The 25,725-nt window shown below is 38.0% G+C and overlaps 1 long non-coding RNA gene across 1 annotated transcript in view; it reads left to right on the forward strand.

The window, feature by feature from the left end:
- The window catches only part of LOC133656029 (uncharacterized), a 38,307-nt gene extending 26,221 nt beyond the window's left edge, over nt 1–12,086 (forward strand). The window contains exon 4 of the long non-coding RNA XR_009827084.1: nt 12,002–12,086. This is a non-coding gene — a long non-coding RNA (uncharacterized LOC133656029). The remainder of the gene's footprint in view (nt 1–12,001) is intronic.
- Nucleotides 12,087–25,725: the final 13,639 nt, after the last annotated feature.

Consider the following 25,725-nt stretch of genomic DNA (forward strand, 5'->3'; position numbering starts at 1 on the left):
TCACACTCACATTCACACACTAGGGCCAATTTAGTGTTGCCAATCAGCCTATCCCCAGGTGCATGTCTTTGGAGGTGGGAGGAAGCCGGAGTACCCGGAGGGAACCCACGCAGTCACGGGGAGAACATGCAAACTCCACACAGAAAGATCCCGAGGCCGGGATTGAACTCACGACTACTCAGGGCCTTCGTATTGTGAGGCAGTTATATGCAATTACATGCAGTACATGTATTTTTTTTTTCTGTCAAAATGGAAATAACTAATGTAATACTAGAATAGATCAAGTATATTATTTCCAGGCTTTCGCGGGCCTTGAGTTTGACACCTCAAACTTTTTTTCACCATGTGCCGCCTCAGAAAACACTTGGCTCTCCAAGTACCACCATGATGACAACATTAAAATACAGTAGTGTAGTAGACCTAAGTATTCATTAAGTACCACCATAATGACAACATTAAAATACAGTAGTGTAGTAGACCTAAGCATTCATTAAGTACCACCATAATGATAACATTAAAATACAGTAGTGTAGTAGACCTAAGTATTCATTAAGTACCACCACAATGAGAACATTAAAATACAGTGGTGTAGTAGACCTATGCATTTCATTAAGTACCACCATAATGACAACATTAAAATACAGTAGTGTAGTAGACCTAAGTATTCATTAAGTACCACCATAATGACAACATTAAAATACAGTAGTGTAGTAGACCTAAGTATTCATTAAGTGCCACCATAATGATAAATGATAAATAATAAATAATGACAACATTAAAATACAGTAGTGTAGTAGGCCTAAGTATTAATTAAAAACCAGGGAGAGGTTTTATTTAACCAGCATATTTAATATTTTTGGCCACTGTAACATGACGCACAGTTTGAACGGTAACACTGTGTTTGAATGTAGGAAAAATAAAACACTGTACTTTAATCAAGTGCTTTTTCGGCGTACCACTAGAGAGAGCTTGTGGTGCACGTACCGCAGTTTTAGAATCAATGGCTGAGTCCGCCCTGAGTGCTTGACTGCTTGTTCCCCGGCCAAGAGCAGGTGCCAAGTTTGCAACTGGACGTGACAATATAGCAGCATTTGAATTGACATCACCCGATAGCTTAACTTCTTTTTACGCTGGTCTGACAGTTAACAAATGTTCAAACGCGACTTGCCAAGCTCCTTTAGCTAGCTACTCCATGACAGGATAAGTCTTCCTGTACATTTTAATTAAACTGTACAAAAAAACGCCGCAGTCAGCATTTTAAGGTCTTAACCCAGCGCCCCTCCCCTCCATCTGCCTTGCTCTACAGTAAATGAGACGCCCTGTCACCTCTTATCTTATTGTGTGTGCGTGTGTGTGTGTGTGTGTGTGTATGTGTGTCAGTGACCGCATTAATATAAACGTAAGTCAGGCAGAACGAGATCTTGCTTCAGCTCTCTCCAAAATCTTTGACGCTTTCAGAGTCAATTTATTTCCTGTCATTGCGCCGAGAGATTGTCTTTGATTGCCACAAGAGAGCAGCAGATTTGTGACAAGGAGAGGGGTTAAAAAAAACCCTCAACCCTTTCTTCTTTTCTTTATGGACTAGGAACATTTCATGAGGTGGATTTATATATTTGCCACCTCCCGCTTTGTTTGTGTGCAGGATGACTTCAAAACCTCCAACCAAATGTTTTGTAAACCTGTGAAAAAATGTAATGAGTCACAGTTGACATGATTACATCATTATCTATGGTTGTCATCACACTTGTCGCACCACTGTGGTGGCTTCACAAACCCCAAAAAGTTGAGAAACAGAAACAACTTAAGAGTGTTTTGAGATAAGAGTTGTCTCTTGGCTGGTTGTTATACTTTAAATGTTAGTTATAAGCAGTGTTGGGTTAGTAACTGAAAACCAGTTACTAGTTATTTCAAAAGTAACTCAGTTACTAACTCAGTTACTTACACCAAAAAGTAATGCGTTACTGTGAAAAGTAACAATTTAGATACCTTTTTTTTTTTTTTTTTTTTTTAAGGCTCCCATTAATGCCCTTTTAGCCTTCATTTCAGTACTGTTATTGCACTGGAGAATAATACAATCTGTTGATCAACTTGACATGCATTTGCATCACTGAACTCTGCTAAGCAATGTGGTCTACATACAACACACAAAGACAAAGATATGTTTCAAAGGGCCAATTTATTTTGGGCCAGAACAAATTGACAAAACTATTTTAATAGCTGCAACATAACATACATAAGTAACAAACCGCATAATAACAACATGTCACAACATGTCACAACATAGCTGTAAACCTGGCTTCACCCAAGGAAGGCACACATGACATGATTATATGTCATGTCACTATATACAGCACACATACTGCTATACACATGCCTAACCAGGCGTTTTTTTCTCTCAAGGAATTGTGAAATAAATTAATTTCTTCAGTGAAGCCCAGAACACTCTACGCATTTCCCCAGTTTTAGTTTAGAGCAGGGGTGCCCAAACTACGTATCCGGCCCGCTAGCGTCCAAAATCAGGCCCGCGGAAAGTCCCGAGTATAAAAAATAAAAAAATAAAAATTATTTTTTTCTTCTGTTTTTTCTTATCCACTTTGTACCGCTTGCTACTCACGGTGTCTCCTAGCCGCTCAGGCAAATCGTAGTGTCTAAAAATGCATTTTCTCATCGATAACGTGACATCATCGCGCGCGCGGAAAGTGCGCTATATATGTATATATATATATATATATATATATATATATATATATATATATATATATATATATATATATATATATATATATATATATATATATATATATATATATATATATATATATATATATAAAGTGGGCTATATATATATATATATATATATATATATATATATAAAGTGCGCTACATATATATATATATATATATATATATATATATATATATATATATATATATATATATATATATATATATATATATAGCGCACTTTCCGCGCGCGCGATGATGTCACGTTATCGATGAGAAAATGCCTTTTTAGACACTACGATTTGCCTGAGCGGCTAGGAGACACCGTGAGTAGCAAGCGGTACAAAGTGGATAAGAAAAAACAGAAGAAAAAAATAATTTTTATTTTTTTATTTTTTATACTCGGGACTTTCCGCGGGCCTGATTTTGGACGCTAGCGGGCCGGATACGTAGTTTGGGGACCCCTGCTCTAAACTAAAACTGGGGAAATGCGTAGAGTGTTCTGGGCTTCACTGAAGAAATGAATTTATTTCACAATTCCTTAAAAGAAAAAAACGCCTGGTTAGGCATGTGTATAGCAGTATGTGTGCTGTATATAGTGACATGACATATTTCATTTCATTTTCATTTTCATGTTTATTTCGAATATGTAGACAAAACAAAAACAACAAATTTTGAAAAAAAACAACAAAAAAGCCATTCAAGAATGAATAACAAAAACAACAATAATAATAATAATAATAGTAATAATAAAAAGCAAAAGAAACAAGAAATGAAAATAAACATTTAATGTAAACATATCCGAAAAGGAGTGAGAAGAAGTAAAAACTTATGTACTCCCACCCCTCTTATTACTTACTGTATGTTTAATAATAATAATAATAATAGTATATAAAAATGTTATGTCATATAAATACATATACACATATAAGTACGTACACATATATACATACATACACACATACATATATACATATATATATATATATATATACATATACATATACATACATGTACATCCACAACACACATTTAACAAGTAACTATGAATGTGACACAACAGCGTGTATACATAGTATACATATACATACACATACAAACCCACTGACTCTTAGTGCAGTTCACTATATCCTGTGAACAATATATTTTTGTACATTCTTTTAAAAACATTGATGCTTGGACTTTGCTTATGTACTTCGCTCAGATTGTTCCACAACTTGACACCTGTGATGGAAATGCGAAAACTTTTCATGGTGGAATTTCTCATCTGAATTTTAAAATTGAGTTCTCTCCTCAAACTATGCCCCCCCTCACGTTCACTAAACATGTTTTGAATGTTCAGTGGTAACAAATGGTTCCTAGCCCTGTACATAGTTATTGCTGTTTGATATGAGACAATGTCGGTGAATTTTAATAATTTAGACTGTAGAAATAGTGCATTGGTGTGTTCCAGATAGCCGACCTTGTGAATGGTCCTTACTGCTCTTTTTTGTAAAATGATTAGTGACTGTAACGAACTTTTGTAATTGTTACCCCAGACTCCAGTACAGTAGTTTAAGTATGGCAAGACTAAAGAACAGTAGAGAGTGTGGAGTGACTTATGATCCAGAACCTGCTTTGCTTTGTTTATGACTGCTATACTTCTTGCTACTTTGTATTTTACATGTGTAATATGTGCTTTCCAGCTGAGCTTGTCGTCAATTGTTACACCAAGGAATTTGATTTTGTGCACTTGCTCAATAGCCACCCCATCAATTTCTATATTCAACTGTGTGTTTTACCTGAACCTGCCAAAGAACATAAACTTGGTCTTGCTCACATTCAAAGATAATTTGTTCCAGTCAAACCATAATTTCAGTTTATACAACTCTTCATTTATGTTCTTTTGTAATGTATCTAGATCATCACCAGAGCAAAATACATTAGTGTCATCTGCGAAAAGTACCATAGACAGCAACTTGGATACTTGGCAAATATCATTTATGTACAGTATAAAAAGTTTTGGTCCCAATACTGACCCCTGGGGGACTCCACAAGCAATGTCCAAGCAATTTGAGCTATGGTTTCCCAGCTTCACAAACTGTTTCCGTCTGTCCAAATAGCTTTTTATCCAGTCTATTGCCATACCTCTTATACCAATTTTCTCCAGTTTATTAATTAATATATTGTGATTGATAATGTCAAAAGCTTTTCTGAGGTCAATGAAGATGCCAATTGCATATTGATGATTATCAATTGCGTCTGTGATTCTTTCAATGGATTCCATCAATGCCTGAGAAGTTGATCTTTTAGTTCTAAAACCATATTGACTCTCTGAGAGTACATTATTTTTTTCCAGGAATGAATCTAATCTGCTATTAAAAAGTTTCTCCAATATTTTTGAAAATTGAGGCAGTAGTGAGACAGGTCTGTAGTTTGTGAAGAGGTGTTTGCTACCATTTTTATACAGTGGAATGACCTTTGCTATTTTCATTTGATTTGGAAATGAACCGGTTTGAAACGATAAATTGCAAATGTGAGTAAGTGGCTTAGAAATCCCCTCAATGACCAGTTTGACCAATGACATGTCAATATCATTAAAATCTGTTGATTGTTTGTTTTTACAGTTTTTTACTATGTCCAATATTTCCTTCTCTTCGACTCTCTCAAGGAACATTGAGCATGGATTTCTCTTCACCAGATCCCCCATATGCTCTCCTTCCACCCCTCGATCCATAATTTTACTCTCTAGATCAGGGCCTACTTTAACAAAAAAGTGATTGAAGCGATCTGCCACCTCCTCCATATTGTAATTTTCAATATCATCTTCTTTGAAATATTTAGGTAAGCTGTTTTGTTTGACACCATCTCTTATTATACTGTTTAATATGTTCCATATCCCTTTTATATTATCTTTATTACGCTCTAGTTTATTCTTGTAGTATTCTTTTTTACTCATCCTTATAATACTGATTAACTTATTTTTATATTTTTTATATTTATCCTCAGCTTCTTTGGTTCTCTGTCTAATAAAATTCCTGTATAATGCATTTTTCTTTTTACAAGCATTTTGCAAACCTTTCGTTAACCATGGACAGTTATCAAATGCTCTTGTTGTATTCTTTGATTGGACAATGTTTATCATACTTTGACTTAAATATTTCCAAAAATATATTATAAGCACTGTCCACATCTTTTTCATTATAAATCATATCCCAGTTCAGTGATAATAGATCCTGTATTAACATATTAATTGATTTGTCTGTCTTTATTCGCCTAAATATTTTTTGTTTACCTGTCCTATTCTTATAAACATAATCAATTACCGTAAATACCGGCAGGTGGTCGGTAATATCGCAGACTAATAACCCACTTATTTTGTTATCAATTACATTGGTAAATATGTTGTCTATGAGAGTGGCACTGTGAGATGTAATTCTACTGGGTCTAGTGATTGAAGGAAGTAGGCACATACTGTGTATTGTATTTATAAAATCCTCTGTGCTTTTATGATTGCTATGTTTCAATATATCTATGTTAGTATCTCCACATATAAATATATTTTTATTACCTATTCCTGAGAACATGCCTCCCATCCAGTCCTTAAAAGTATCAATACTTGAATCGGGCGCCCTGTATACACAACTGATTAGCATATTTTTTTTGTTTTCCATGCAAATCTCAATTGTAATGCATTCGAGAAGGTTATCAACCACCTGTGACATAGCCTCTACAATCTTGAAATTGAAATTTGTATCCACATAAATTGCTACTCCTCCTCCACCCTTGTTAATTCTGTTTTTATAAGTAAGTTCATAGCCATCCATCTCAAAGTCCATTCCCCTTTCCTTGTTGAACCAAGTTTCAGATATTGCTATGATATTGAATGGTTGTGAGAATGAGTACAAATAGTTCTTAATGGATTTAAAGTTTGTATATAGACTTCTACCATTAATGTGAATAATAGATAACTTCCCATCTGCTTTGATGTTGTGATTATACTGTTCAGTAGTGTAGTATTTACAAGAGTTATTAATGTTGGAAAAGAAATTTATATCTGGGTCAATGTCCAGTTCCAAGTCCAGTGTGTTGTGCTCATAGTGATCCAATGTGTTAAATTCAGTAAATTGTTCATAGTCCATTATCCGCTGATTTAGATGACTGTCGTCACCCATTGTAGCGACATATAATCATGTCATGTGTGCCTTCCTTGGGCGAAGCCAGGTTTACAGCTATGTTGTATGTTGTATATATATATATATATATATATATATATATATATATATATATATATATATATATATATATATATATATATATATATATATATATATATATATATATATATATATATATATATATAATATATATATTTATATCTAATATATATATATAATATATATATATATAATATATATATTTATATCTAATATATATATATAATAATATATATATTATAATATATATATAATATATATAATATATATATTTATATCTAATATATATATATATATATATATATATATATATATATATATATATATATATATTTATTTATTGATTTATATATATATTTATACAGCCCGGCCCCCGGCCAAATTGTTTTAACCCAATGCGGCCCCCGAGTCAAAAAGTTTGGGGACCCCTGGTTTAGAGAAAAGGAAAGATTGGCCTGGCCCACTAGGATCCCTCTTTATGTTTGTGAACGTTATAGTCTATACATTTAGAGTGGTGTGATAATCAAAACACTCTAGAAGTCTAGAATGAAAGAGTATATAAGAGAATTGACAGAGTGTATGTACCGTCAGTGATGAATGATGAGCAGAGGCAGAGTTTGGATAGTCTTCTTTAGCTCGCGTTCCGTGTTTATGTGCTCAATGTCCATTGTGTCCAGGAACTTGGAAAATGTTTTCGTGCTATTTGCCGTTTGACGCCCGCTTTCATGCTAATTAGCTGCCTGAAAGCGCGTGACTCCACTGTAGAATTAGCCTGCATGCCTTTTAGCACATACGCTGCAATGTCTCTATCAATGTTGTCCTGGCTAGCAGTCCCTCCGTTAAAATCTGTTTCAACAGATTTGAATTGCTGTTTTGGGCAGTAGATGGGATCTTTGATCCAAGACACAACTTACATTTAACTAAAATGTTCTTTTCTTTGTGCTCGACAAAAGAAAAGTAGTGAGAATATCTCCACGTTAAGAAACTCGGCCTCAATGTCTTGTTAGTAAACACAGACACACACACACAGCGCGGCTGTAAACAACCGTCCCTAGTCATGGTGCAACAAAAACTAAACAAAATGCCAACAAACATGGTCACACATAACACAACCTGCTAACTGAACTTTGTGGATACTATAAAAAACGTCCATTCACCATAAAACATTCAAAATTACAACCATGCCACTAGATGATGGTGAAATGCATAACACTCTCCTCGCTTACCCATTATTTAGCGCATTTCAGCTGCGATTTCTGGTTGATTACAAAACTTTAAGGAGGTTGTCATGGAAATAAACAAGATAGAAGGCGAACTTCCACATACTCTTAATATCCAATTATATTAATAATATATGATATATATGTATATGTATATATATACTGTATTTTTTTTTTTTTTTAATATATATATATATATATATATATATATATATATATATATATATATATATATATATATATATATATATATATATATATATATATATATATATATATATATATATATACCGTATTTTTCGGACTATAAGTCGCTCCGGAGTATAAGTCGCACCGGCCGAAAAGGCATAATAAAGAAGGAAAAAAACATATATAAGTCGCACTGGAGTATAAGTCACATTTTTTGGGGAAATTTATTTGATAAAACCCAACACCAAGAATAGACATTTGAAAGGCAATTTAAAATAAATAAAGAATAGTGAACAACAAGCTGAATAAGTATACGTTATATGACGCATAATTAACCAACTGAGAACGTGCCTGGTATGTTAACGTAACATATTATGGTAAGAGTCATTCAAATAACTATATTATATAGAACATGCTATACGTTTACCAAACAATCTGTCACTCCTGATCACTAAATCCGATGAAATCTTATACGTCTAGTCTCTTACGAGAATGAGCTAAATTATATTATTTGATATTTTACGATAATGTGTTAATAATTTCACACATAAGTCGCTCCTGAGTATAATCGTACCCCCGGCCAAACTATGAAAAAAACTGCGACTTATAGTCCGAAAAATACGGTATATATATATATATTAGGGCTTTGAATCTTTGGTTGTCCCACGATTCGATTAAATATCGATTCTTGGGGTCACGATTCGATTCAAAATCGATTTTTTTTTTTCAATTCAACACGGTTCTCGATTCAAAAACGATTTTTTTACGATTCAAAACGATTCTCTATTCATTCAATACATAGGATTTCAGCAGGATCTACCCCAGTCTGCTGACATGCAAGCAGAGTAGTAGATTTTTGGAAAAAGCTTTTATAATTGTAAAGGCCTACTGAAATGATTTTTTTTTATTTAAACGGGAATAGCAGATCCATTCTATGTGTCATACTTGATCATTTCGCAATATTGCCATATTTTTGCTGAAAGGATTTAGTAGAGAAAATCGACGATAAAGTTCGCAACTTTTGCTCGCTGATAAAAAAAAGCCTTGCCTGTACCGGAAGTAGCGTGACGTCACAGGAGCTAGTATTCCTCACAATTCCCCGTTGTTTACAATGGAGAGAGAGATTCGGAGCGACAAAGCGACGATTACCCCATTAATTTGAGCGAGGATGAAAGATTCGTAGATGAGGAACGTTACAGTGAATGACTAGAGAGGCAGTGATGGACGTATCTTTTTTCGCTCTGACCGTAACTTAGGTACAAGCTGGCTCATTGGATTCAACACTCTCTCCTTTTTCTATTGTGGATCACGGATTTGTATTTTAAACCACCTCGGATACTATATCCTCTTGAAAATGAGAGTCGAGCACGCGAAATGGACATTTAAAGTGACTTTTATCTCCACGACAATACATCGGTGACACACTTAGCTACTGAGCTAACGTGATAGCATCGTTCTCAAATGAAGATAGAAACAAAAGAAATAAATCCCTGACTGGAAGGATAGACAGAAGATCAACAATACTATTAAACCATGTACATGTAACTACACGGTTAAAAATTCTCAGCCTGGTAAGGCTTAACAATGCTGTTGCTAACGACGCTAAGGCTAATTTAGCAACTTAGCAACCGGTGTTGTGCCTGAAACCTCACAGAACTATGATAAAAACATTAGCGCTCCACCTACGCCAGCCAGCCCTCATCTTCCCATCAACAGCCGTGCTCACCTGCATTCCAGCGATCGACGGCGCGACGAAGGGTTTGGCGGCAAGCATCGGCTAGGCGTCTGCTAGTCCTTGTTGTGTTGCTGTAAGTATTGTACTTAGCCGCTAATACACCGATCGATCCCACCTACAACGTTCTTCTTTGCAGCCTCCATTGTTCATTAAACAAATTGCAAAAGATTCACCAACACAGATGTCCAGAATACTGTGGAATTTTGTCGAAGAAAACAAGAGGTTTCTGTATCGGGTTCGACGGGGTCCAACCACTTCCGTGGATTCTGTGACGTCACGCGCATAAATCATATCCAAAGGAGTTTTTCAACCGGAAGTGTGGCGGGAATTTTAAAATTGCACTTTATAAGTTAACCCGGCCGTATTGGCATGTGTTTCAATGTTAAGATTTCATCATTGATGTATAAACTATCAGACTGCGTGGTCGGTAGTAGTGGGTTTCAGTAGGCCTTTAAAGGACAATGTTTTATCAACTGATTGCAATAATGTAAATTTGTTTTAACTATAAAATGAACCAAAAATATGACTTATTTTATCTTTGTGAAAATATTGGACACAGTGTGTTGTCAAGATTATGAGATGCAATGCAAGTGTAAGCCACTGTGACACTATTGTTCATTTTTTTTATTTTTTATAAATGTCTAATGATAATGTCAATGAGGGCTTTTTAATCACTGCTTTGTTAAAATTGTAACTAATATTGATACTGTTGTTGATAATATTCATTTTTGTTTCACACTTTTGGTTTGTTCTGTGTCGTGTTTGTGTCTCCTCTCAATTGCTCTGTTTATTGCAGTTCTGAGTGTTGCTGGGTCGGGTTTGGTTTTGGAATTGGATTGCATTGTTATGGTATTGCTGTGTATTGCTTTGTTGGATTGATTAAGATTATTATGATTATTAAAATAAAAAAATAAAAAATAAAAAATTATAAATTAAAAAAAATAAAAAATCGATTTAAAAAAAAAAAAAGAGACAAACTACATTTCTATCCTTTCCAGTATTTTATTGAAAAAAAACAGCATACTGGCACCATGTTCTTTCAACTTGCCAAATAAAACAAGGAAAATGTTACAAAAATGTTTGTTTTTTTATAAAGTGCACCATTGTCATGCACAATAGCAATAACTTTGCTTGGGGGAATTTCAAAGCTGGCTACTACCTATTCCAACCATTCTGCAATGTTGGATGCTGAATGTCTTTCCTCTAGTGGCATGGTCGTAAGGCAGACTGACTTCATGTTCCATTCGTCTCCAATGTAAAGGCATGTATTGCCAAGGTAGGCTTCCGTGGCTACACTTGTCCACACGTCAGTAGTGAGAGCAATTTTGCTCTGGGTGGCTTTTATGCCAGTCTACACTGCTTGGAATGTCTGCTCGTACTTCCTCTCCATCAGTTTGGTAAAATGGGTCCTCGAGGGAAGATTGTAACCAGGGTTGAGGATGTGAATCATTTGTCTAAAACCTTCATTCTCCACCATCATATAGTGAGTGGCCTCATGTCAGTTACCAACATACTTGCCGACCCTCCCGGATTTTCCGGGAGACTCCCAAAATTCAGCGCGTCTCCCGAAAACCTACCGGGACAAATTTTCTCCCGAAAATCTCCCGAAATTCAGGCGGAGCTGGAGGCCACGCCCCCTCCAGCTCCATGCGGACCTGAGTCCGCTTTCCCACAATATAAACAGCGTGCCTGCCCAATCACGTTATAACTGTAGAATGATCGAGGGCGAGTTCTTGGTTTCTTATGTGGGTTTATTGTTAGGCAGATTCATTAACGTCCTCCCAGCGCGGTAACAACACACAACAACAGCAGTCACGTTTTCGTCTACCGTAAAGCAGTTTGTCTGCTGTAAACAGCAATGTTGTGACACTCTTAAACAGGACAATACTGCCATCTACTGTACATGCATATGTGACAATAATATCTACGGCTTTTAGAGAGTGCAGTGCACAACTGCGCACACAACAAGGAGACGAAGCAGACGAACGAGGAAGATACAGCCATGGCGACGCCGACGACGAGTAAGATGAAGAAATACGCTTGTAAGTTCCAAGCCGCAGCTGCGATTGGACCTGGATAGCCTCCGGGAAGAAGTAATGGACTACCAACTGCTTGGCAGTGAAGAGCTTCCTCAGGAAGCAAAGATTGACCGGTTTTGGGCCATGCTAGGGAGAGATGGAAGATTCCAGACTCTAGTGCATTTGATGAAAGCACTTTTGTGCGTGCCACACAGCAATGCATCATCAGAGAGGGTGTTCAGCATGGTTAGAAAAATAGTAACAGAGAATAGAACGAGGATGGACAATTCAACCCTTAACTCAACAATAAGTAGATGTGTGTATATGTGTAAATAAATGAACACTGAAATTCAAGTATTTATTTTATTTATATATGTATATATATAATAAAATAAATATATATTTATAGCTAGAATTCACTGAAATCAAGTATTTCTTATATATATATATATATATATATATATATATATATATATATATATGAAATACTTGACTTGGTGAATTCTAGCTGTAAATAAACTCCTCCCCTCTTAACCACGCCCCCCCACATCCCCCACCCACCCCCCACCCTACCCCCCACCCCCCCACCTCCCGAAATCGGAGGTCTCAAGGTTGGCAAGTATGGTTACCAACATATTCAGGATACCATCAGTCAATGCAGCCGCTTGTTGTGGTGTCCACATCTTCCTTTGTACCAAGTCGCTAATGCTGGCTTGTTTCTTTCTGAAATGAGAGAAAACATATAATGAACATACATAGTAGCATCATTTACATGTAACTCAATACATACATAGTTGATTCAATTAATAATTTCTGATGTAAAAGGAAAATACACCACCACATTAAAAAAAAAGCTAAATTAAATAAATAGACATTGGGGATGCAGCATACACCAATAATAACACAAATGTAACTCATCAGATCAGAACTGAATCAGATATTGTACACGTTTCTGTTGTGAAGAATAAAGGATTCATTTTAGGCTGCCTCTGAATAATAGCATGACATATTCCAGCACCTTCATAACGTTTAGTTATACTAAAGCGTCACTCAAATCTAAATATATTTATATAGCTTTATCGGGCCCGGCTACATTGATCCATTATGAAACGAACCTGAGATATTTCTGTCCGTTACGTTTATTCCGAAATTGGTAACCGTGCGTTTTCTCTCTTAAAACGGAGTCATATGTGCCGGAGACACATCAGCCCTGCGTTGCAACAAAGGGATAACGTTAACGTTACTCACAAAAAAGCTGAACTCATGAATGCCTGTTGCGACTCAAAACAACACAGAAAATGCACTCTCCAAGAAGTTCCTAACACTCTGAATGTTAATACACAACAGTTGCTGCTTCGCTTCCTTAAAATATTAATATTAATATTAAAAACACACAAAGACGGACATAATGGATCAATGTACTCAGACTATGGACTTAAAAAGTTACTTACCGTGAGTTCTTCCCTTCATCCATGGCTTCAACATGTTTCCTCTTCAGGTGCTCCTGAAGAAATGTTGTACTTCTGTGCCATTTTGCAGGAAACGGTCTTCTTTGAAGTCTTTAAAGTGAAGTGTTCCCACACTTTTGACGACTTAGGTCGTACACTTTTCTCCATTGAAGCAATAACCTCAAGATGTTTTTCCGCTGAACTATCCGTACTGTTTTCCTCCGCCATTTTTCGAATGTTTCCAGGCAAAGGAGACGGCATCGTCACGTGAGCTGCACATGACACATCATTGACTGGCTTACTGGCACCTCATGAGACGTAGCCTCAGCGCCGCCCTGGCACTGTTTTGTACTGTTTTTGTACTTATTTTGATTATTGCTTCTCAGCTTGTTTGTAAATGTTGCAGTTTATAAATAAAGGTTTATTTTTTAAAAATAAAAAAACCTAGCCTCAGCACATGCGCATAGCATAGATCCAAAGAATCGTTGACTAAATTAATAGCCAACTATTTTTATAATCGATTTTAATCAATTTAATCGATTAGTTGTTGCAGCCCTAATACATAAATACAAACCCCGTTTCCATATGAGTTGGGAAATTGTGTTAGATGTAAATATAAACGGAATACAATGATTTGCAAATCCTTTTCAACCCATATTCAATTGAATGCACTACAAAGACAAGATATTTGATGTTCAAACTCATAAACTTTTTTTGTTGTTGTTGCAGATAATAATTAACTTAGAATTTCATGGCTGCAACATGTGCCAAAGTAGTTGGGAAAGGGCATGTTCACCACTGTGTTACATGGCCTTTCCTTTTAACAACACTCAGTAAACGTTTGGTAACTAAGGAGACACATTTTTTAAGCTTCTCAGGTGGAATTCTTTCCCATTCTTGCTTGATGTACAGCTTAAATTGTTCAACAGTCCGGGGGTCTCCGTTGTGGTATTTTAGGCTTCATATTGCGCCACACATTTACAATGGGAGACAGGTCTGGACTACAGGCAGGCCAGTCTAGTACCCGCACTCTTTTACTATGAAGCCACGTTGATGTAACATGTGGCTTGGCATTGTCTTGCTGAAATAAGCAGGGGCGTCCATGGTAACGTTGCTTGGATGGCACCATATGTTGCTCCAAAACCTGTATGTACCTTTCAGCATTAATGCCGCCTTCACAGATGTGTAAGTTACCCATGCCTTTGGCACTTATACACCCCCATACCATCACAGATGCTGGCTTTCAACTTTGCGCCTATAACAATCCGGATGGTTCTTTTCCTCTTTGGTCCGGAGGACACGACGTCCACAGTTTCCAAAAACAATTTGAAATGTGGACTCGTCAGACCACAGAACACTTTTCCACTTTGTATCAGTCCATCTTAGATGAGCTCAGGCCCAGCGAAGCCGACGGCGTTTCTGGGTGTTGTTGATAAACGGTTTTCGCCTTGCATAGGAGAGTTTTAACTTGTACTTACAGATGTAGCGACCAACTGTAGTTACTGACAGTGGGTTTCTGAAGCCCATGTGGTAATATCCTTTACACACTGATGTTGCTTGTTGATGCAGTACAGCCTGAGGGATCGAAGGTCACGGGCTTAGCTGCTTACGTGCAGTGATTTCTCCAGATTCTCTGAACCCTTTGATGATATTACGGACCGTAGATGGTGAAATCCCTAAATTCCTTGTAATAGCTGGTTGAGAAAGGTTTTTCTTAAACTGTTCAACAATTTGCTCACGCATTTGTTGACAAAGTGGTGACCCTCGCCCCATCCTTGTTTGTGCATGACTGAGCATTTCATGGAATCTACTTTTATACCCAATCATGGCACCCACCTGTTCCCAATTTGCCTGTTCACCTGTGGGATGTTCCAAATAAGTGTTTGATGAGCATTCCTCAACTTTATCAGTATTTATTGCCACCTTACCCAACTTCTTTGTCACGTTTTCCTGGCATCAAATTCTAAAGTTAATGATTATTTGCAAAAAAAAAAAAGTTTATCAGTTTGAACATCAAATATGTTGTCTTTGTAGCACATTCAACTGAATATGTGTTGAAAATTATTTGAAAATCATTGTATTCCGTTTATATTTACATCTAGATCGGTAGGTTGGAGTTCAAATCCCAGCCGAGTCATACCAAAGACTATAAAAATGGGACCCATTACCTCCCTGCTTTGCACTCAGCATCAAGGGTTGGAGTTGGGGGTTAAATCACCAAAATGATTCCCGGGCGCGGCGCCGCTGCTGCCCACTGCTCCCCAAGGGGATGGGTCAAATGCAGAGGACAAATTTCACCACATCTAGTGTGTGTGTGACAATCATTGGTACTTTAATCTTAATTTAATCTTTAACACAATTTCCGAACTCATATGGAAACAGGGTTTGTATATATATATATATATATATATATATATATATATATATATATATATATATATATATATATATATATATATATATATATATATATATATATATATTACAGTTGTGCTCATAAGTTTACATACCCTGGGAGAATTTATGATTGGCCATTCTTCAGAGAATATGAATGATAACACAAAAACCTTTCTTCCACTCATGCTTAATGGTTGTGTGAAGCTATTTATTGGCAAACAACTGTGTTTACTCTTTTTTAAATTAAAATGCCAAAAAAAGTACGCAAATGACCCTGATCAAAAGTTTACATACCCTAGTGACTTTGATCTGATAACACGCACAAAAGTTGACACAAACAGGTTTGAATGGCTAATCAAGGTTCCAATCCTCAACTGTGACATGTTTGTTGGTAATTAATGTGTGTGTATAAAAGGTAATTGAGTTTCTGGGCTTCTGACAGACCATTGCATCTTTCATCCAGTGCTGCACAGATGTTACTGGATTCTGAGTCATGGGGAAGGCAAAATAATTGTCAAAGGATCTGCGAGAAAAGGTCATTGAACTGCACAAAACAGGAAAGGGGTATAAAAAGGTATCCAAGGAATTGAGAATGCCAATCAGCAGTGTTCAAACGCTGACTAAGAAGTGGAAAGTTAGGGATTCAGGTAAACCAGCAAAGATTTCAGCCACAACTGCCAGGAAAATTTTTCGAGATGCAAAGAAAAATCCACAAATAATTTAAACTGAAATACAGGACTCTCTGAAAAATTGTGGTGTGGCTGTTTCAAGATGCACAATAAGGAGGCACTAGAAGATAAATGAGCTGCATGGTCGAGTCGCCAGGAGAAAGCCATTCCTGCGCAAATGTCACAAAGTGTCCCGCCTACATTACGCACACACATTAACAGCACAGAGACAAGCCTCAAAACCTCTGGAACAAAGTAATTTGGAGTGATGGCTTTCTTCTGGCAACTCGACCATGCAGCTAATTTTTCTTCAAGTGCCTCCTTATTGTGCATCCTGAAACAGCCACACCATAATTTTCAGAGTCTTGTATATCAGTTTAAGTATGTAAACTTTTGATCAGGGTCATTTGGGTACTTTCTTTTGTCATTTTGATTTAAAAAGAGTAAACACAGTTGTTTGCCAATAAACAGCTTCACACAACCATTAAGTATGAGTGGAAGAAAGGTTTTGTGTTATCATTCATATTCTCTGAAGAATGGCCAAGAAATCATAAATTCTCCCATATGAGCACAACTGTACATATATATATATATATATATATATATATATATATATATATATATATATATATATTATATATATTTTTTTTTTTTTTTTTTTTTTTATTTTCCAATATTCAATCACAGTGTTACTGTTCAAACTGTGTGTAATGTTACAGTGTCCAAAAACATGAAATATACTTGTTAAATAAAACCTCTGCCTTGTTTTTAATGAATTTTTGGGCCTACTACACTACTGTATTTTAATGTTGGTCATTATGGTGGTACTTGGAGCGCTAAGTGTTTTCTGAGGTGGCACTTGGTGAAAAAAGGTCGAGAACCACTGCTGTACATTATTATTACATTACTTCATAAAAGGTACTGTAGTTGTTATTACTTTTTTTTACAATATTTGTAATCCAAAAGTTAGTTTTTCCTTTTAAAAGGCATGCTACATATTAAAACTCTGCTGTTTTGTGGGTATCCATCTATCCATCCATTTTCTACCGCTTAATCCCTTCGGGGTCGCGGGGGGCGCTGGAGCCTATCTCAGCTACAATCGGGCGGAAGGCGGGGTACACCCTGGACAAGTCGCCACCTCATCACAGGGCCAACACAGATAGACAGACAACATTCACACTCACATTCACACACTAGGGCCAATTTAGTGTTGCCAATCAACCTATCCCCAGGTGCATGTCTTTAGAGGTGGGAGGAAGCCGGAGTACCGGAGGGAACCCACGCAGTCACGGGGAGAACATGCAAACTCCACACAGAAAGATCCAGATCCTGGGATTGAACCTAGGACTGCTCAGGACCTTCGTATTGTGAGGCAGACGCACTAACCCCTCTGCCACCGTGCTGCCTGTTTTGAGGGTATTACATTTTAATTAGTTTCAACAGTAAACATTGATTTGAGTTAAAAGCTCCATCACAGAACCAATTAAAGACCAACTGAAACCCACTACTACCGACCACGCAGTCTGAGAGTTTATATATCAATGATGAAATCTTAACATTGCAACACATGCCAATACGGCCGGGTTAACTTATAAAGTGCAATTTTAAATTTCCCGCGAAACTTCCGGTTGAAAACGTCTATGTATGATGACGTAAGCGTGTGACGTCAATGGTTGAAACGGAAGTGTTCGGACACATTGTATCCAAAACAAAAAGCTCTGTTTTTCCACAGTATTCTGGACATCTGTGTTGGTGAATCTTTTGCAATTTGTTTAATGAACAATGAAGACTGCAAAGAAGAAAGCCGTAGTTGGGATCGGTGTATTAGCGGCTGGCTGCAGCAACACAACCAGGAGGACTTTGTCTTGGATAGCAGACGCGCTATCCGACGCTAGCCGCCGACCGCATCGATGATCGGGTGAAGTCCTTCGTCGCTCCGTCGATCGCAGGAACGCAGGTGAGCACAGGTGTTGATGAGCAGATGAGGGCTGGCTGGCGTAGGTGGATAGCTAATGTTTTTAGCATAGCTCTGTGAGGTCCCGTAGCTAAGTTAGCTTCAATGGCGTCGTTAGCAACAGCATTGTTAAGCTTCGCCAGGCTGGAAAGCATTGACCGTGTAGTTACATGTCCATGGTTTAATAGTATTGTTGATTTTCTGTCTATCCTTCCAGTCAGGGCTTTATTTATTTTGTTTATATCTGCAGTTAAGCCCGATGCTATCACGTTAGCTCCGTAGCTAAAGTGCTTCGCCGATGTATTGTAGTGGAGATAAAAGTTACTGTGAATGTCCATTTCGTGTTCTCGACTCTCATTTTCAAGAGGATATAGTATCCGAGGTGGTTTAAAATACAAATCTGTGATCCACAATAGAAAAAGGAGAAAGTGTGGAATCCAATGAGCCCTTGTACCTAAGTTACGGTCAGAGCGAAAAAAGATACGTCCTGCACTGCACTCTAGTCCTTCACTCTCACGTGCCTCATCCACAAATCTTTCATCCTTGCTCAAATTAATGGGGTAATCGTCGCTTTCTCGGTCCGAATCGCTCTCGCTGCTGGTGTAAACAATGGGGAAATGTGAGGAGCCTTTCAACCTGCGACGTCACGCTACTTCCGGTACAGGCAAGGCTTTTTTTTATCAGCGACCAAAAGTTGCGAACTTTATCGTCGATGTTCTCTACTGAATCCTTTCAGCAAAAATATGGCAATATCGCGAAATGATCAAGTATGACACATAGAATGGATCTGCTATCCCCGTTTAAATAAATAAAAATCATTTCAGTAGGCCTTTAATCTGGTAGGTTGGAGTTCTATTGTACTAACGCTTACGTGTAAAGTTGGGAGGCATGTTCATACCATTTTAAATTAAAATGATCGAAAAACCGTGATTGATAACTGCACTTTGGTAAACTTACAGACTGACCAGCTGGTACGTTTAAATGCTAACATGAAAACAAGACACATCGATGCTTTTCCCCACTAAGAAAGAACATTCCCTAACTTATATAAACACAGTACTGTCTAAACAACAAAGATATTCAATTGTGCACATTAACCTACAAGCTGGGCTCTCTTGGAACATAGTGATCGTTTTATACTCTGAGGAAGACAAGTTTTTACGATGCGTTCAAAGACTGCTGAAGAGAGTAGGACGCCACAACGTCGGCCAGAAATAATAAATCAAAATATTAGGTTTTATTTGTTACACACTTTTAATTTAAATAAATCTTAAAGTGTTAAACAATATTTTGTACGATAAAAGCTTAGCTATTAAAGGAAATACACTAAAACATCTGTGAAGCATAACAAACACAAACATACAAAATTGGGGGTTTTCTATCAGTCTGTATTTATTTTAGTTTCAAAAAAACTTGGTTGAAAGATTTCAGTGTGTGTATAAGTGCTTTTTGAACACATTTAATAATACCACGATAATAATGATAACCGTAATCATTTTGGTCACGAGAACCATTATATAAAATGTTCATATCGCTTGTCATGTTCCTGGCGGTGCAATTTCCTCCCTGCTGGAGGTACATCTGATTTAGAAAGGTGCTGATGAATTGATTGGCAGGATGCTGACGCTGCATGCTTCCCTGGAGGAAACATGGCACCCTATTTAATCTTGCCCAACACACACACACACTCCAGAGTGGAGGAGCAGGGATTTATCACCTCCTGCAGGGCTGATTTATGTCATTTCATTTACCTTTCTCCCTTTTTTTATTTTCTCACAGGCCGGTTTCACTTTAGCAGCTGTGTCACGTTGCCACCAGCCCGCCGCCAAGAACCCTGTCCGCCCAACCATCTTCCCTCCCATAATTGCCGTTATCTGCCGAGAGATTTGACAGCAGCCTGGACGTGACCACGGTGAGTCATTTGTCCGTCTGTGTCGCTTTTGCTCGGCAACGCCACGCTAATGAGCGTCCGCTGCAAGGATGGAGAACCTCTTTTGAATTGAAAGAACTCTTGTTGACTAGATCTGAATGGCACTCTGTCGGGTCCAGACCTCTGCCAAGGGTGATTGGCAACAATACACACCTGCATACAAATGACTTCATTCTCCTCACCATGCTGTGCAAAAAGCATACAGACACTGCAGCATTACACATAAAATACCAAACAAACTAGTACCAGCTGAAGCTAGTATATTTTGCTGAGGTTTTGGATAAAGATGCTGATGCGGGAATGTATTTTTTCCAAGCGTCCACTCCGCACAATCATAATAGCTCGGCGTGTGAATCTTTGGCCACATAAAGATACAAGTCGATTCCGATTGCTGGAGGGATGATTCGGTTCGGAATGGATTCTCGATTCAAATCGATTCTCACAATTTTATTATCTGGTATAATAATTATCGCAACGTTTTTTTCAAAACAGGTTAGAGGTTAGAACGTTCACATCCGTTTGACATATTTACAACCACTGCAATTAAACAGTTAACAAAGACTTGGAAAGAGACCACCTGATATAAAACTCTGGACGACAGCCCTGACACAGCTAATAGAAATTCACATTTCGTATTACAGAGAAAATAGACATATTTAATGAGTTATATCCAGAAGATTTCTGTCATACAATCATTGATGAAGATGATAGTAAATACATAGAATACACACATGTATGTATATACATACATATATATGTATACATGTGTGTATATATATATATATATATATATATATATATATATATATATATATATATATATATATATATATATATATATATATATATATATATATATATATATATATATATATATATATATATACTGTATATATATGTATGTATATATATATATATATATATATATATATATATATATATATATATATATGTTTGTATATGCATTAGGGCTGCAACTAACAACTAATTTGATAATCGAATAATCTGTTGATTATTACTTCGATTAATCGAGTAATAATCGGATAAAAGAGACAAACTACATTTCTATCCTTTCCAGTATTTTATTGAGAAAAAACCCAGCATACTGGCACCATACTTATGTTGATTATTGTTTCTCAGCTATTTGTAAATGTTGCAGTTTATAAATAAAGGTTTATAAAAAAATAAAAATAAATTTAAAAAAAAGTAGCCTCTGCGCATGCGCATAGCATAGATCCAACGAATCGATGATTAAATTAATCGCCAACTATTTTTATAATCGATTTTAATAAATTTAATCGATTAGTTGTTGCAGCCCTAATATGCATATATATATGTGTGTGTGTGTATATATATATATATATATATATATATATATATAATATATATATATATATATATATATATATATATATATATATATATATATATATATATATATATATATATATATACACACATATATTCATACATGTATGTGTATGAGTGTGAAGGTAAGTATGTCATCACTATTTAAAATATGAAAGTGTGATTCTCTGTGTATATAGAGATGTGAGTGTTGTTGTTTTTTGTTGTTTGTTTCCTGCACCCATTTTCCCAGTTTTTTTTTGTTTATTTTTATTTATTTTCTTATATGAAATTCACTGTAATTATTGATTATTTTACTAAACAAAAGGGGCAATGTTAAAGGACAAGGTACTGTAAATTTTTTGAAGTCATCGCATTGAAGTATTGCGATGAGGTGGCGACTTGTCCAGGGTGTACCCCGCCTACCGCCCGAATGCAGCTGAGACCCTTTCAGGGTTGGGGGGGTGATGGAACCTATTCCATCACACCCCCCCCCCCCCACACCCCACACCCCCCACCCCCACCCCCGACCCTGAAAGGGACAAGCGGTAGAAAATGGATGGATGAATGGATGCATTGAAGTAATAGTAAAAAATAATTGCAATTCTTTTTTTTTGTTTTTGTCATGTCCAGCTCCTCAGGCAAATCATAGCTTTGATGTAGATGCCCAAATCGGCTATACAGATTTACTGGACAAAAGTGGGATACTTCTCTTGTTGCCTTATTTGTATTTGACTTTATTAAATGGATTTATATTATTATTTGGCGCAGCCGAAAAAATGCAATTCAGGAATCCATTTTTTTTGTGCACCCCTAAAATTAGCACTGCCCGTCTGTTCGTCTCCATGAACCTGGAAGTAGTCTGCTAATTTACAAACAAAACGCTTCAGCTAGCCATGCAGCTATCGTCTTTTTCGCCTAGTTGTGGAAGAAAACAACCAAACAAACGATGATGGACACATGCAGCAACTTCCTTTGCGGAGGTAATTACCCGTGAACACATTAGTCAGGAAAGAAACGCTTTCATGGGCCTCTTCTGTCAATCATCATTGCATCCTTGTCTGTGGGGTAAGGCTGCGATTGGCTGCTTCTTTGCTCTTTATTGTCTCGCTCTGGAAGCTTCTCTATAAGGCCGGCTTTAGGCATGAACACCATGTGGTTCTTTGGGGCCACAACCACTAATGGGGTCACGTGATCAGAAAGACTCTGACCACGTTTGAGTCGTTTAGATGGCATCAGGGGCCTCAAGTTGTAAGAGTTGTGTGGATTTTCTACTAAAAATTGTGTACACAAACACTTTCAGATGTATTAAATAAAGTGTGCAAACTAGGGTTGTACGGTACTAATAAAGTACTGCGGAACTAATTAATGAAAAACGGTACTATACTGCTTCTGAAAAATATCTGTCCTTTTTTTCCCCCCGACACATAGTGACATTGCTGGTAAAACGAGCAGAGCGTGGAGATAGAAAAGGAAGAATGGACGCATTTTGACTTAAAACCAACGATAACGTTGAAGCTATAAACGCTGAAGCGCTGCTCTGCAAGATGTGCTTACCTCTTGCTCTTGTTATCAGAATCAGAAACACTTTAATAATCCCTGAGGGGAAATTAAGATTTTCAGCACAATACAGGGAGACAGAACAGGATCGCTGACAGGTCTGCCAATTTACAGCGCACCTTACAAAAAAGGTGAGAAACAGGTAAACGCTAGGGGGAAAGGGGGGAGAAAATATTCAGTCTAAGTCTGGAGTTTATGTGCAACCAGCCACTATTACACACAGTCACAAAAGTAAAACAACGAAAAACAACAAAAAAACATATACACTGTGGTGGCCTCTGCGGTGTTCCACGCCATCGTCTGCTGGGGTGGGGGGGAGCGTGGCCAGAGACAGGAGAAGACCCAACAAAGCAACCAAGAGAGCCGACTCCACCCTCGGTCGCCCACCAACTCTCGGCCAGTGTCCAGTCCGCATGGATGAGCAAGGATAGGTCCAAGGAGACCGAGGTGTCCGATACCTGCTCATTCAGCCAAGACACTGTGATCGCCAGCTCCGCAGCCCTGTCTCTTCATCTGCATCTCATCCAGTCTCTCCAAATGGACTCTGGTGTGGCAGAGACCCAGAAGCTGGTCTCCATGGCCAAAAGGCTGATCCAGAAGTTCACAAAAAAAGCACCGCAGAAAAGTGCCACCCCTCGTCAGACAGTCCCAAAGGGTCCCGAACCAAAGTGGTTGACGGTGGAGAAGAGTGTTTTAGAGTTGCCAGGGTTTTTGTTGATTATGTTGGGGTAAAATCGTGACTGTGCCTCCCCGAGAGATCTTGCATAGGCCTTTTGATGTTCCCTAAAGGCCTGTCAATTGGTGTTGTAGTGGTCGACTGCATCGCTCAAGGATGGGGGATTGCAGCAGAGAGGAGTTCCAGGTCGAAGGTGAAAGTGGCTGGGTTTATGTTTTTAAAATTACGGAAATTGATTTGGCGTTTGGGCTTGGTATGAGAGGTAGGGAACGGTAACTCCATGGAAATGACCTTGTGGTCAGACACGCCCAGTGAGTAGGCGACCAGATTATTGATGGGAATGGAGTCTGTGATGACCAGGTCAAGAGTGTGTCCCCTGCTGTGTGTGGGGGTATCCACATGTTGAGTGAGGTCCAGAGAGTCCAGGAGTTGTAGAAAATCAGATGCAAATTGGCAGAATGGGTTGTCCACATGAATGTTTATGTCTCCCAGAATTATGACATTTGTGGATGTTGAGCAGAGGGTGGTGAGGAGGTCAGAAACTTCGGAGATGAAAGTTGCGTTTTGTTTGGGTGGTCGGTAAATGAGGAGCAGGGTCATGGAAAAGGGGGGTTTACAGTTGAATGCAAAGCATTCGCAAGTGGACAACGCTGGCAGGGGGACAGGGGACAGTTCCAGGTGGTCCTTGTGGAGAATAGCTATGCCACCACCACGCCCCGTGCTGCGGGCCTTCTCTAGGTATTTATAGCCAGGAGGGCATGCACGGTTTAGGTTGATAAAGTCCTCTGAATTGTGCCAGGTTTCAGTGAGACACATTAGGTCTAGTCCCTTGTCGAAGATGTGAGCATGAATGAGTACTGTTTTGTCAGTGAGAGATTGAACATTAAAAAGTTCAATTTTGAGTAATGGCGAGGGAGTAAACTCTGGAGAGGGCGAAGTAGATTGAGATCCACTCCACGTTTATTTTGCAGCCTGGTAAGTGGAAGCCTCACGGTGTGAGCAGTGGAATCCACTCCAGTGACTGGAAGATTCACAGTCTGATCCACTCCATGTTTTCCGTGTAGCTTGTAGTTGCGTGGTCTCGCGTCATTCCCGGGTTGCTACATGGTCCTGTGTTACCGGCGTTCTGATGACGCAAATTGGGTGCGACTTGCCGTTGTGTTGAGTAGATGGAAGGGATAAACGACTGGCTGTAAACAAATTGTCGTCGGGAGCCTCTGTGTTTGTAGCGGGATCGGCATAGGAGTCCAAGTTGTTGAATTATTGAGATGCATGCTGGAGTGGCGCTTTTGTTAAGCTCCAGCAGCTTCGAGAAGGAGTATTTCAGCATAGTGCAGGCGGAGGGAAAATGTTTGTCCGGGATTCGACGTTAGCCGTTAGACGTTAATCCAAGGCTGGGCTGCCCGGATTTAAACCACACAGCAACAGGTAGTCAGGCTGTATGTGCAGTCCAGTCGATAGGCCACCACCGCCAGACAGCGGCAAGAGAAGGTGGGAAAGACACACCGACCACGCCGAGAAGTTCTCTCAGCGAGGGACAGGTGGTAGCACGATAGCAGGTAAGATGGTTTTTGGAGCTGTGTAACTTTTTTTAAAAAGTGCTCAAAGTCACAGCAGTAGGCTAAAAAGACAAAAAAACAAAGCGAGACAAACACTGAAACTA

This window comes from Entelurus aequoreus, linkage group LG08, assembly GCF_033978785.1.
Source record: "Entelurus aequoreus isolate RoL-2023_Sb linkage group LG08, RoL_Eaeq_v1.1, whole genome shotgun sequence".
NCBI classification, from domain to species: domain Eukaryota; kingdom Metazoa; phylum Chordata; class Actinopteri; order Syngnathiformes; family Syngnathidae; genus Entelurus; species Entelurus aequoreus.